Below are 10,504 nucleotides of genomic sequence, written 5' to 3'. Positions count from 1 at the left end.
TGTGTGTGCAGACCTCTGAGGGCTTTGTGAGGAGCATCAAACCTGATGTTTGAAGCTCTGAGTTAAAGTGATGTTTGGGGTGTTTAGCACGCGTCTGAAATCCGAGCGCTCGTGTTTGCTGTGTCAGCGTGATCATCAGGGTCAGTGGGCGTGGGGAAGGTTCATTCACGGTGTGTGTGTTTACGCCGTTCTTTGGCTACATGGAGTGAAGGATTCTGGGTAAGCAATAATATGACGTGGTCTCTGTAGAGCTCCAAAGAAACAACAACACATGGCCCGACTGTGATGACTGCATGTGATGTGCAGGCTGGATTCTGATTGGTTTAAAAGTGAAACATGAAGAATCACCTTTTGTTTATTTTGAGCTCAGGCACCATCAGTGTTTCTTTAGCTCCTGTCATTGAAAATCATTCATATGTCAGAGTTTCTGTCAGGGTTCAAACCTGGTGTCTCTGATGTCACATGTGCAGAGCTTCAGGCTGCTCTGAAGAAGCTTCCAGTGTTCTTCAGCTGACCTTTTGCATATGAATCTAAACACAATTAAAATCCTCTGAATGCTGCTTTTCACTTGCCCTGCTGGATGTTTGTAGGAAGAGGCATCTGCATGAGGTGGCAACATATTACGGGATTAGTGTCTCCACTGGTCTACGCAAAGCGGAGCTGAAGGCCGCTCTGGTGTCTGGGTTATTGGAGAAGGGGGTGGTTGTAAGGCGAGAACCCCCGAGCACACCCGGTCCGGCTGGACCAAGTGCAGCGCCTCAGGTTCCAGGCCAGGCCGTAGAACCGTCAGTGTCTACACCTGTGGGCCAGGGGCTGCCCGAGGGCGGGCCAATGACGCTGCCCCGTTTTGATCTGCTCTCCATCCAATCATCAGAGGGTTCTAGAGGCTCAAAGTCCATCTGGCTCGTCTCCAGCTGGAAAAGGAGGGGCGTGAGAGAGAGTTCCAGCTGAAAAGGGAGATAGAGCTTAGGCGTTTGGACACGGAACTGGCTAGGGCTAGGGAGGTTGAGCTGATGAAGGTGGAGGCGGAGACTAAGGTCAAGCTGCGACAGCTGGAACTCCAGCAGGCCTCCTCCCCTCCTGTGGCGGCTTCGCTGTCACAGACAGAGGTACAGTTTGATGTAGGAAGGAATAGTCGTCTGGTCCCTGTATTTTGTGACACGGAGGTGGAGATTTATTTTGAATCATTTGAGTGGATAGCGACAGCCTTGCGTTGGCCGCGGGATGCATGGGCCATCCTGCTGCAGTGCAAGCTGGTGGGCAAGGCACAGGAAGTTTGTTCCTCGTTGTCCGCTGAATGCAGTTTGGATTACGACAAACTGAAAAGTGCGATCCTGCTAGCCTACGAACTAGTCCCAGAGGCTTACAGGCAGCGATTTCGGGGGTTGAAAAAGCTGCAGGGTCAATCCTTCCTGGATTTTGCGAGGGAAAAGAGTGTCTTTGGCCGATGGTGTATGGCCTGTAAAGCTGCAGACCTAGATTTGGTACGGGAGTTAATTCTCATTGAGGAATTAAAAAACTGCATCTCCGAGCGGATGGCAGTATATCTGAATGAACAGAAAGTCTCCACTTTGCAGCAGGCCGCGACACTGGCTGACGAGTTCGCACTCGTCCATAAAGCCGTGTCGTTAAGCAAGAGCGACGCGACACCCTAGCGAAGGCTAGCGGTGCTAGTGGTGAACAAGGCACGAGGGGGGAGGTGCCTGGGCCTCGTCCCAGGTCAGACCGGAAATGTTTTTACTGTTTTAAATCTGGCCATTTAGTAGCAAATTGTAAGACCTACAAACAGAAACAGTCAGTCTCGAGGCCTGGAGTGTGCCTGCTAACGAAGCTAATGCAGGCATGGTTTCAAGATCCAGAATAAAGCTGTTTCTTTTGCCACAAGCCTGGCCACCTGATTGCTCACTGTTCAAAAGCAAAATCGATCTGCTTTCAAAAGAGTGAACTGTGGTTCACAAACGAGCAAAGTTGCCAGTCCTAGTTAACAATTGGAGCATAATTGCTCAGTGGTGTCATTTGGTGAATGTCAGAGGTCACCTAATTATGAGATGCCACCTGTTGACAATCTTTCGGGTCCAGATGACCTGCAGTGTGACACACTGTGTACAACACAAACATTCAAACCTGCACCTCTGGCTAACCAGCATACCTGTCGCCATGATCTAGCGAAGAAGCGTCTGAAAAGTGAAAGGCCTTTTAGCTGTTCGCTGGGTTCTCCATATGTGAAGGCTCAAAACACACCTGGCTGTCGCTTTGGACACTATTTTGAGGGACTTGAGCCAACCCCGTTCAGTGTTCGACCCATCAAAAAGGTCAGATTCGGCAGGCTATGCCTAACCGTTATTATGGTGCATGGTAAGTGATATGTTTAAAAGTTGGGTAGGACATTCTGTGACAGACCACTGGTTTGTATTTATGGGAGGGGCTGTTACGGCCCTAGCTGGGCCCCCTGATACTGCCCTTGTGTGGGCGTGGTGTTTTTCTCCGCCTCCTCCTCTCTTGCTCCACCCCTCTGTCTCTCTCTTGCTCTTTTTTATACACATATATCCTGTCGCAGATCATTTGAATAACAAAGAAATTAAGACATAAGATTTGTATTATTTTATAATTGATTAAATTCAATATCTCAAACCAAGCACTGCATCTTTTTATGGGTGCTGCAAACATAAACAAAGCTTATATGCAGTGAATGTGTTTTTGCTATTACAACAATTATACAAACATATAAAGAACATTTCGCTTTTTTTCTCCCCCTCAAAATAGTCCTCATAAACACAAAAACCCTCCAGTTTACATAAGGTGACTGGGTAACGTGAACAAAAAATCCCAGCCTCGGATGTGGTCGCTCTTCTCGGTCAGGAAAAGCTTCACAGAAGACTTCCACATCCTCCAATCAACATTATGGAATCCCAATAAACTGTTCTGAGCTCCCGCTCGGAGGTCGGCATTTTCTTCTTCTGGAGTCACCTTGATGACTCTTCTAGCTTTCATGTGGGGACGTAACACTGTTTCAGTCATACACGACCGTGTGTGCGCTGAGCGTGGCTGCTGGTGTGTGTCTCGTGCAGTTAACATTCTCCTGCTGTCGTGGTTTTTGGGCTCTTGGTGGAAAATCATCTGCGTCTGTAAATCTTTCCCATATCCAGAGGCGCACGCTAGTCTGTGGAGTCCTCAGAGGCGTCCCGTATGCTCGTAGAGTCCCTGAACGCCTCGCCGTGCTGCGTGGGCGCTCTTCTTCTCTATTTCTGGACACATGAGTCATCTTCACTCATGTTATACAACAGAAAGTTTGGGGCTTTGCTGCAGCGCGTACAGGAACCTGCTGGAGGTGCAGCTGTGAGCTAACTGCGTTCGCTCTAATCTGAAGGTTTGTGTTGCAGCTTCAGCTCCTCCCCTGCGTCTGCCGCAGAGACGCTGGACGCCGGTCTGTTCAGTGATGGTGAGGAGTTTGATTCATTGTCTTCTCGTTGCTTCGCGGCGTGAGGCCGTCGCCTTGAGCGCAGACAAACACTGCAGAGCTGTCACTGTCAGCGCGCTGAGGTCTGAGGGAGCCTTCGATTTTCCAGAGATCTGATTGGTCAGTCGGCGGTGGTTTTGTACCTGCTGACCTCTGACCTCAGATCAGAGCAGGTTAGGTGTGCAGCATGACCCTGAACCTGTCACAGCAGATGGCCCCGCCCCTCCCTGAGCGTGCTCCAGTTTTTTGTTCCTACTCTCACCAAGTGCTCGCTCTCGGGAGCTCGTCTGATTGTCTCGTTGTATTACTGTGAAGCAGCAGCTTCCAGCTGTCACCCTCTGAGGGTCTGAGTCAGGGGGCGGGGCTCCTGACGCCTAACGTGACTTCAGGGACGTGTTGTGGTGTTCTGGGCTCCAGTTTAATCCTCGGGTTGTAAAAGTGCAGCCTGGTCCTTTAATACCACGACGGAGGCCTCGGCTCTTATCTGCGAGTGCAGCAGGGGGCCGAGGAGGCGACGGGGGGCTGTCGATGCTGTGAGGATGAGGCAGGGGGCGGAGCTGCAGGCCTTTAGGCTGCAGGAATTTTAAGTGTCGGCTGATATCCTGCAGCCGGGCGAGCTTCAGAACAACACGTTCAGAACGACCCCGACGCTTCAGTGACCTGTTTTTATTCCACACAGCTGCAAATCAAACCTGTCACATGATCAAATAAAATATGGCTTCCTTAAAACAGCGAGAGAGGAGGACAGAAGGAACGAGTTAATGTTAAAGGAAAGGAAACTAGGACAGGAGGGATGGAAACAGGAAGCATGGAGAGGAAGGGAGATAAGCAAGGCAAGGGAAAAGAAAGAAAGGAAGGAGGTAGGAAATGGATAAAGGTGACAAAGAAGGAAATAAGAGAGTAGAGAGGGAGCAGGATGGAAAAAAGAGAATGGAAGGAAAGGTGGTAAGGAAAGAATGAGAGATATAACGAAGGAAACAGAAGTTTGGAAAGGAAATAGAAAACTTTAAGGAAGAGATTAAAAGGAAAGGAGGGAGGAAGGTAGCGAGAGAAGGAAGTGAGGAAAAAAGAGACACTAGCAAGGAAGCGAGGATGGAAGGACAGAGCCTGCATAAAGACACACGAATAGATCTGACAGAAGAAGGGATGAAAGGAGGAGGTAGGGAATAAGTAAAGGATATGAAGCAAGGAACGAAAGGGGACAAAAACAAAATGTTGGAGAAGGGAGAAAGGATGTAGGAAATAAAAAGGAAGCATGAATGGTAGAGATTTGGCAAAAAACAAGAAGATGAAATGAAGAAGGGAATAGGAAAGGGAGGGAGGAAGGAAGGATGAGGCTTGGTCTGTTCGGGGCAGAGCGTCAAATCTCCGCCTCAGAAACCTCACGAGGATCGGAGGCGAGACAGACGCTGGCGGGGCGCCATAAAAACCAGCGTTTCCTGTTTGGTTTTATTAGTTTATCAGGGAAACGAATCCAAACGTTGACGTGAAGACGCAACAAAAACAGCTGATTTCATCTCTTCTTCTGCTGGAAATAAAGAAACGTTTAAACTTCCTGTCAGATCAAACACGCCACAGACACTGTGATGTCATCCGCATCGGCCAATGAGAGCAGCCGTTACATAAACGATGATAGGCTGGGTGTGGTCACGTCTCTGTGAGCGGAGATAAGACGCTGCCAACACACACACACACACAAGCCTGTTCAGCTATCTTAGTGAGGACCTTCATTGACAGCTTGCCATCCCCAGTGTGTGAATGACTGAATGTGTAAAGCGCTGTACAACTACAGGTCATTTACCATAATGCTTTCCCTAGCCCCTTACCCTAACCATTAAAAATGAATGCCCAACCATAAACCTGACCATAACTTAACTGTGACACTAAAACCACATTCTGAGCCTCAAAAAGGCTTCAAACTTGTGTCCTCACAAGTGACTGTTGGTTCTGGTTAGAGACGGCACGATACCACTTTTTTATGTCCGACACCGATATCATAAATTTGGATATCTGCCGCTACCGATATGAATCCAATTTAGTGTGTTTTTTAATCAATAAAACAGTTTTTTAAATATCTTGCCACATTTTGTATAAGTTCAAACTCAAGTTAAAAAAAACACTAAAGCTATTCTGTTATACCTGCATGTAAAAAACACACTGCACCCAAAATATTTCATCGTTCAGCAAAACTGATCAATCTAATAAACTTAAACCTGCTGCATCCTCCCTGTTCTGGTGTTTTAAAGAGAACTTAGCAGAAATATTAAGCAACCTGACTAACAGGGTTGCAAACTCCCAGCAACAAACTCCACCTCATGATGCTTAATCGACGTAATCAACTTTAATTTGATGCGGTGTGAAAACAAATGCACAGAAATCAATTATTTTTCAAGAATAATTAAATAAATTCAACATCTTTCTTCTACAGAACTGCACAGATGGTACCTTCCCAAAGAAAAAGTACTATAGCTTACTAGGGTATATTAGACTTAACAGTCACTATATACAGTAATGGACTTCTATACATTTTACATCAAATTAAAACTTTGGGTGTCAGATAATTATTTATTAAAAGCTCGACATTTTAAATGAGAATAAGAAAGAAAAGTATGTCTTTGTGCCCCCTTTTCCCTGTTCATGCCCTATCGGCCCCCCTGGCTAAACTTTGCTAGATCCGCCCCTGCACAGTTACAGCCGTCAGCTGTAGAAAAAGATCCTCGAGTAGAAAGTAATATTAAATACATTCTAACAACAGCTGATCAAGCTTAAACGTGCTGCTGTTGTTCAGCCGCTGGTTTCCTCTTTCTGGTGCAAAGTGGGCCAAAAACAAACAAGAGAGACGATCAGCTGATCATTGATCAGTTTCATGATTGAAGTAGCAGCAAGAAGAGGCAGTCGCTCCAGGTATTGGTTGTTAAGCTTTAGAAACATTCAGAGATGAACTTGCACACTTGCTTTACTTCTCTCGGGGAAAACTTCCTCGGAGATGAAATGCTGGTTTGAGGCTCCAAACACACACAGCCGCTCGATCACGTGAGCACACTGCTCCCACGTGCTACGGTTATGAGCCGAGTTACGCCGTGTCGCACGTTTTGTGAGGTGCTTTTTTTAGAGAGACCAGTCTGTGTATCAGGCTGTTTAACATGGGAGTCTATGGGACTGACTCGCTGCTGCCCCTGCTGGGCGTCAGAGGAACTGCAGGTTTTGGTGCTTCAGTGTTGGTTTCATTCTTTAGCCCTGAAGTTGCTGCTCAGTCTCTGAATCTTCTTTAAACACGTCTTCTTCTCTGTTAGATGAGTTGGTGTATCTGCTGACGTTTAGAGTCCGACTTCTTTCACTGAGAGCTCAGTGGATGTTTGAGGACCGTGAAGCTGTGACTCGGCACTTTTCAGTGTCTGACCCACTTCCTGCATCACGACTCGACACGAGGAGGGTCGTCGGTGTGGCTCTGAAACTGCAGCTTTCGATTGGATTGTTTTGTGCACCAAATGCATGGGACTCTTCATGTGGTTCTTTTACACATTTATTTGCGTCATTGCCTTAAAAGTTCAGACAGGAAGTAGTTCCTTTGAGTTGTTTGTAGTTGGTGGATGTGTTTGTTGTTTATTTCTGACTGCACAGCTCAAAATAAGCCTGCCAGTGGTCTTCTGTCTGAAACAAGCTGTTTTAGCTCCTCCCCCTTTAAGCCACATTTCTGCTGATTGGCCACCACTCTCAAACAGATTTGAGCAGCAGGTGAGTGCGTCACCTGCCTTCATAAGAATTTGCTTTTCTTTAAGACCAACAACAGAAATGCAGGATTCTGATGGAGGAAGCCGGAGAACCAACGCAGAGTCCACAGTGTTGGATTCATACCTGTGTTCATGTTAAACACACGCATGTCAAACTGCAGCCTTCAGTGTCCACATATTTGTGGTCCTGGCTGCATGAACAGTCACTAACAGGTCATTAATAATTAGCATCACTGAGACGGTCCTCTGCAGCTCTGGCCTTAAAAATGGCTCCAGTGACATAAAGAGATGCTGTAGAAACATTTATTCCATTAAATATTACAGACGCGCTTCTGTGCACTCGTTTCTTCTTTCTCGCGCTCTGCAGACGTTTAAGGACGAGCGATTTGTCTGGAAACGAGAAACAAAGTCACCGGCTCGCTGACCTCAGCGGTCGTCTCTTCTTCTCTGACTCTTTGTGTTTGGATGTAAATTATTGGGCTGATTTCTCTGAGGGGGTCGTTAGTGCCGGTCACCGGCTTATTACAAACAAACTGGGCCCCGGAGAACAAGCGGTCCTGCGATGCACATCTAAACCTGCCATTTGTGCCGACAGCATCTTTTATGTGCGCCGGGTTGCTGCTCGGTGCTGCATTCACCTAAAAGTCCTCAGTAAGACAAACAGAAGTTTTCCTACAGTCTGAATTCTTCTGTTGCCTCGTTGCTTCGAGGCGTCTCACAGCTCCGACGCCGCCACATTTGGCACCAGCTCACAGTCCTGCGGCGGCCCGCTCAGGTCGCTGATGTTGATGAGAGGACAGCTAACGTTCGTATCTGTGGATTAATGCGATTGTTTCGGTGTCAGTAACGAGTGTGACATCTCTGGTGTGAGCTGAGGAGCGTGTGCTCCCCTTCCTCTCGTCGTGTTTTCCATCCAGATGAAGGGAAGTAAAGACAAACAGATGCAGGAGGCGGTTTTCTTGGACTCTCTGCAGGAACTTAGTTTGATTTAAGCTCTCAGGCAGAGCGGCCGGGTGGGGTTTACCTGAGGCCGTGACCCCTGCTGTGTCACGGTGGTCCGATGGTGGGCGGTCCGCGTCGGTGCAGCATCTCTCTTTGTTTCTCTCTCCCACATTTGTGCCAGACGATTGGACGGCCATGTGCGGTAACCTAGCAACCCCTAGATATCTCCCAGCATTCCTCTGAGTTATCTCCCGTGTGTCCCGGCAGACCTGCAGAGCAAAAGAAACTCCCCCTCAGCCCGCAGGAGGCTGCGTTCGCTGTCTGCACCCACGGTAGGACAGCGGGCCGTCTTCGAGCATGTCATTTCCAAGTTCATCACCTGCCCGCATCATCGCTTAGCAACGACACAACGTGAGTCTGAAAATAGACACAGAGCCTCAGCATGAAGCTCCGCCTCTGCTCAGAGGTCCATTCAGATATTCGGAGGACTTTCCCCCGACGATGGGTCACACATGAACTGGCTGCATTTCTATTTTTAGCACCTCACCTGCCGCCAGGCCTGCGCTCACCTGTCTGCTGCAAACACGTGAATCTGAAGGAGGCTGTTCGTCCTCGGAGCTCTCAGGCTCATTTGTCTCATTCTCTCTTGTTTCTGCTGCTTCTTCTGAAATCACATCTTTGGTTTTGTTCCAGGAGACGCTGAGCTGATGGATTCGTGGTCCTGAGAAGGAAATCGGCAGAAATCGAACATGTAAGTTGATGTTTTTTAATAAAGATCTTTAAATTGTTGCTGGTCTGACGTGTCTGGCAGTTTATTACAGAGGTGATCCATCACAGTGATCAGCACGCACTGACTGAGCTGATACCTGACTCCTTCACCTTATTGATCACAGTATTGATCACCAGGAGTCCTAGACTGTAATTAAACTCTCTCCAGAGACACTGATCTCTTTCTTGCCTTGAATTTGCTTTTTAATAAATGAAGGTCAGAGAGTGAACAACAAGCAACAGCTTGGTTATCAAACTGCTTCCAGCTTTGAATGGGAGCATCACACAGACTCAGATACCCTCTAAACACCAACATCCAATGAAAATCCTAGAATTTATGTCAAAGGAACCAGAGTTCCGCCTTCCTGGACGCTCTGTTAGCAGCCATATTATTGGTCACATGATGTTCCAAAAGGCTCCAACAGCACGAACACGGTGCACAGGTCCAGCTCAGGTGAAGCTAGCAGACAGCTAGCAGCTACAGCCGCCTGTCAGCCAAAGAGGCCACGCCCCTAACTTTAAGCCTCAGTACGATTTAAACAGGTGAGTCAAACAGGTGTCACGAAGGAGGAAACTGTCCACAGAGACAAACAGTTTGTGTATCCAGCTGTAAACATGTTTGTTTCTGCTGTAAAGTTTTAACATGAGTATGGGACTGACTCACTGCTGCCCCTGCTGGATGCCGGAGGAACTGCAGGATTTGATGCTCCAGCATTAGCTTCATTCAGGCCCAGAGGTCCCTGCCTGGTTTCACTCTGCTTATTCATCATCATCAGTGATACTGGACACCAGCAGAGATCAATACTGGGAGGGAGGATGGGTCAGAGATCGCCCTGTCTGAACAAAATCTGTGAATCCCATCATAGAGACACACGATACGTCTTTATTGATTCAGCTCAAAGTCTCGTTCACATCACAAACCTCCTTTCAACAGAGACCTGGCCAAGAGTGCAGCAGCACTGTAACAGGTATACATATGATACATGTTGTAACGTGGAGACACAAATGTAGAGACAACAGCTGGATGGTCACACAGACCGTGACGTGGGCTTAAAACGGGCTTCAAATCCTCCATCGTCAACACTGCTGTGGATTATCCCAGGAACCAGGCCAGCGTCTGGAACAGCTCTTTGTACCTGATTCTGTTCTGACTTTAAACCCAACTTCAGCTGAGTTTAATGGGACAGAACAACAGCAGAGGATTTTCAACTCTGAAGGACAGAAGGGTAGAGGACGTGAAAACTTCCAGAAACTTCTTCAGAAATGATTTAGAAATGTGAAAGTCTGAATCATGTCTGACGTAACTGGTGACAAACTGAGTAAATGTTGACAAAAATGTCATTTTATAGTTTTGAAACTGCTGATAAAGATTAAGAATACTTATTTAAAACAAACTTTTTGTTATTATTCAATCCGAGAACTTCACGTGTTAATTTACAGATTTAGAAACGTATAAAAGTCTCACTGTTTAGTTTCCTGCTGCATCTGATTATATTGGTGAGAACCAGTAAAAAATAAAGTGTTAATATTATGATCATGAGTTTGTCCCAGCGTGACTCTGTATGTCATCTACTGCTCGTATCAGCGCGAGGCTCTGCTCAGTGTC

Source organism: Haplochromis burtoni, unplaced genomic scaffold, assembly GCF_018398535.1.
Source record: "Haplochromis burtoni strain Fernald_Lab_line unplaced genomic scaffold, NCSU_Asbu1 Contig_557, whole genome shotgun sequence".
NCBI lineage: Eukaryota > Metazoa > Chordata > Actinopteri > Cichliformes > Cichlidae > Haplochromis > Haplochromis burtoni.
The sequence above is the reverse complement of the archived record's forward strand: the minus strand, read 5'-3'. Positions refer to the sequence as shown.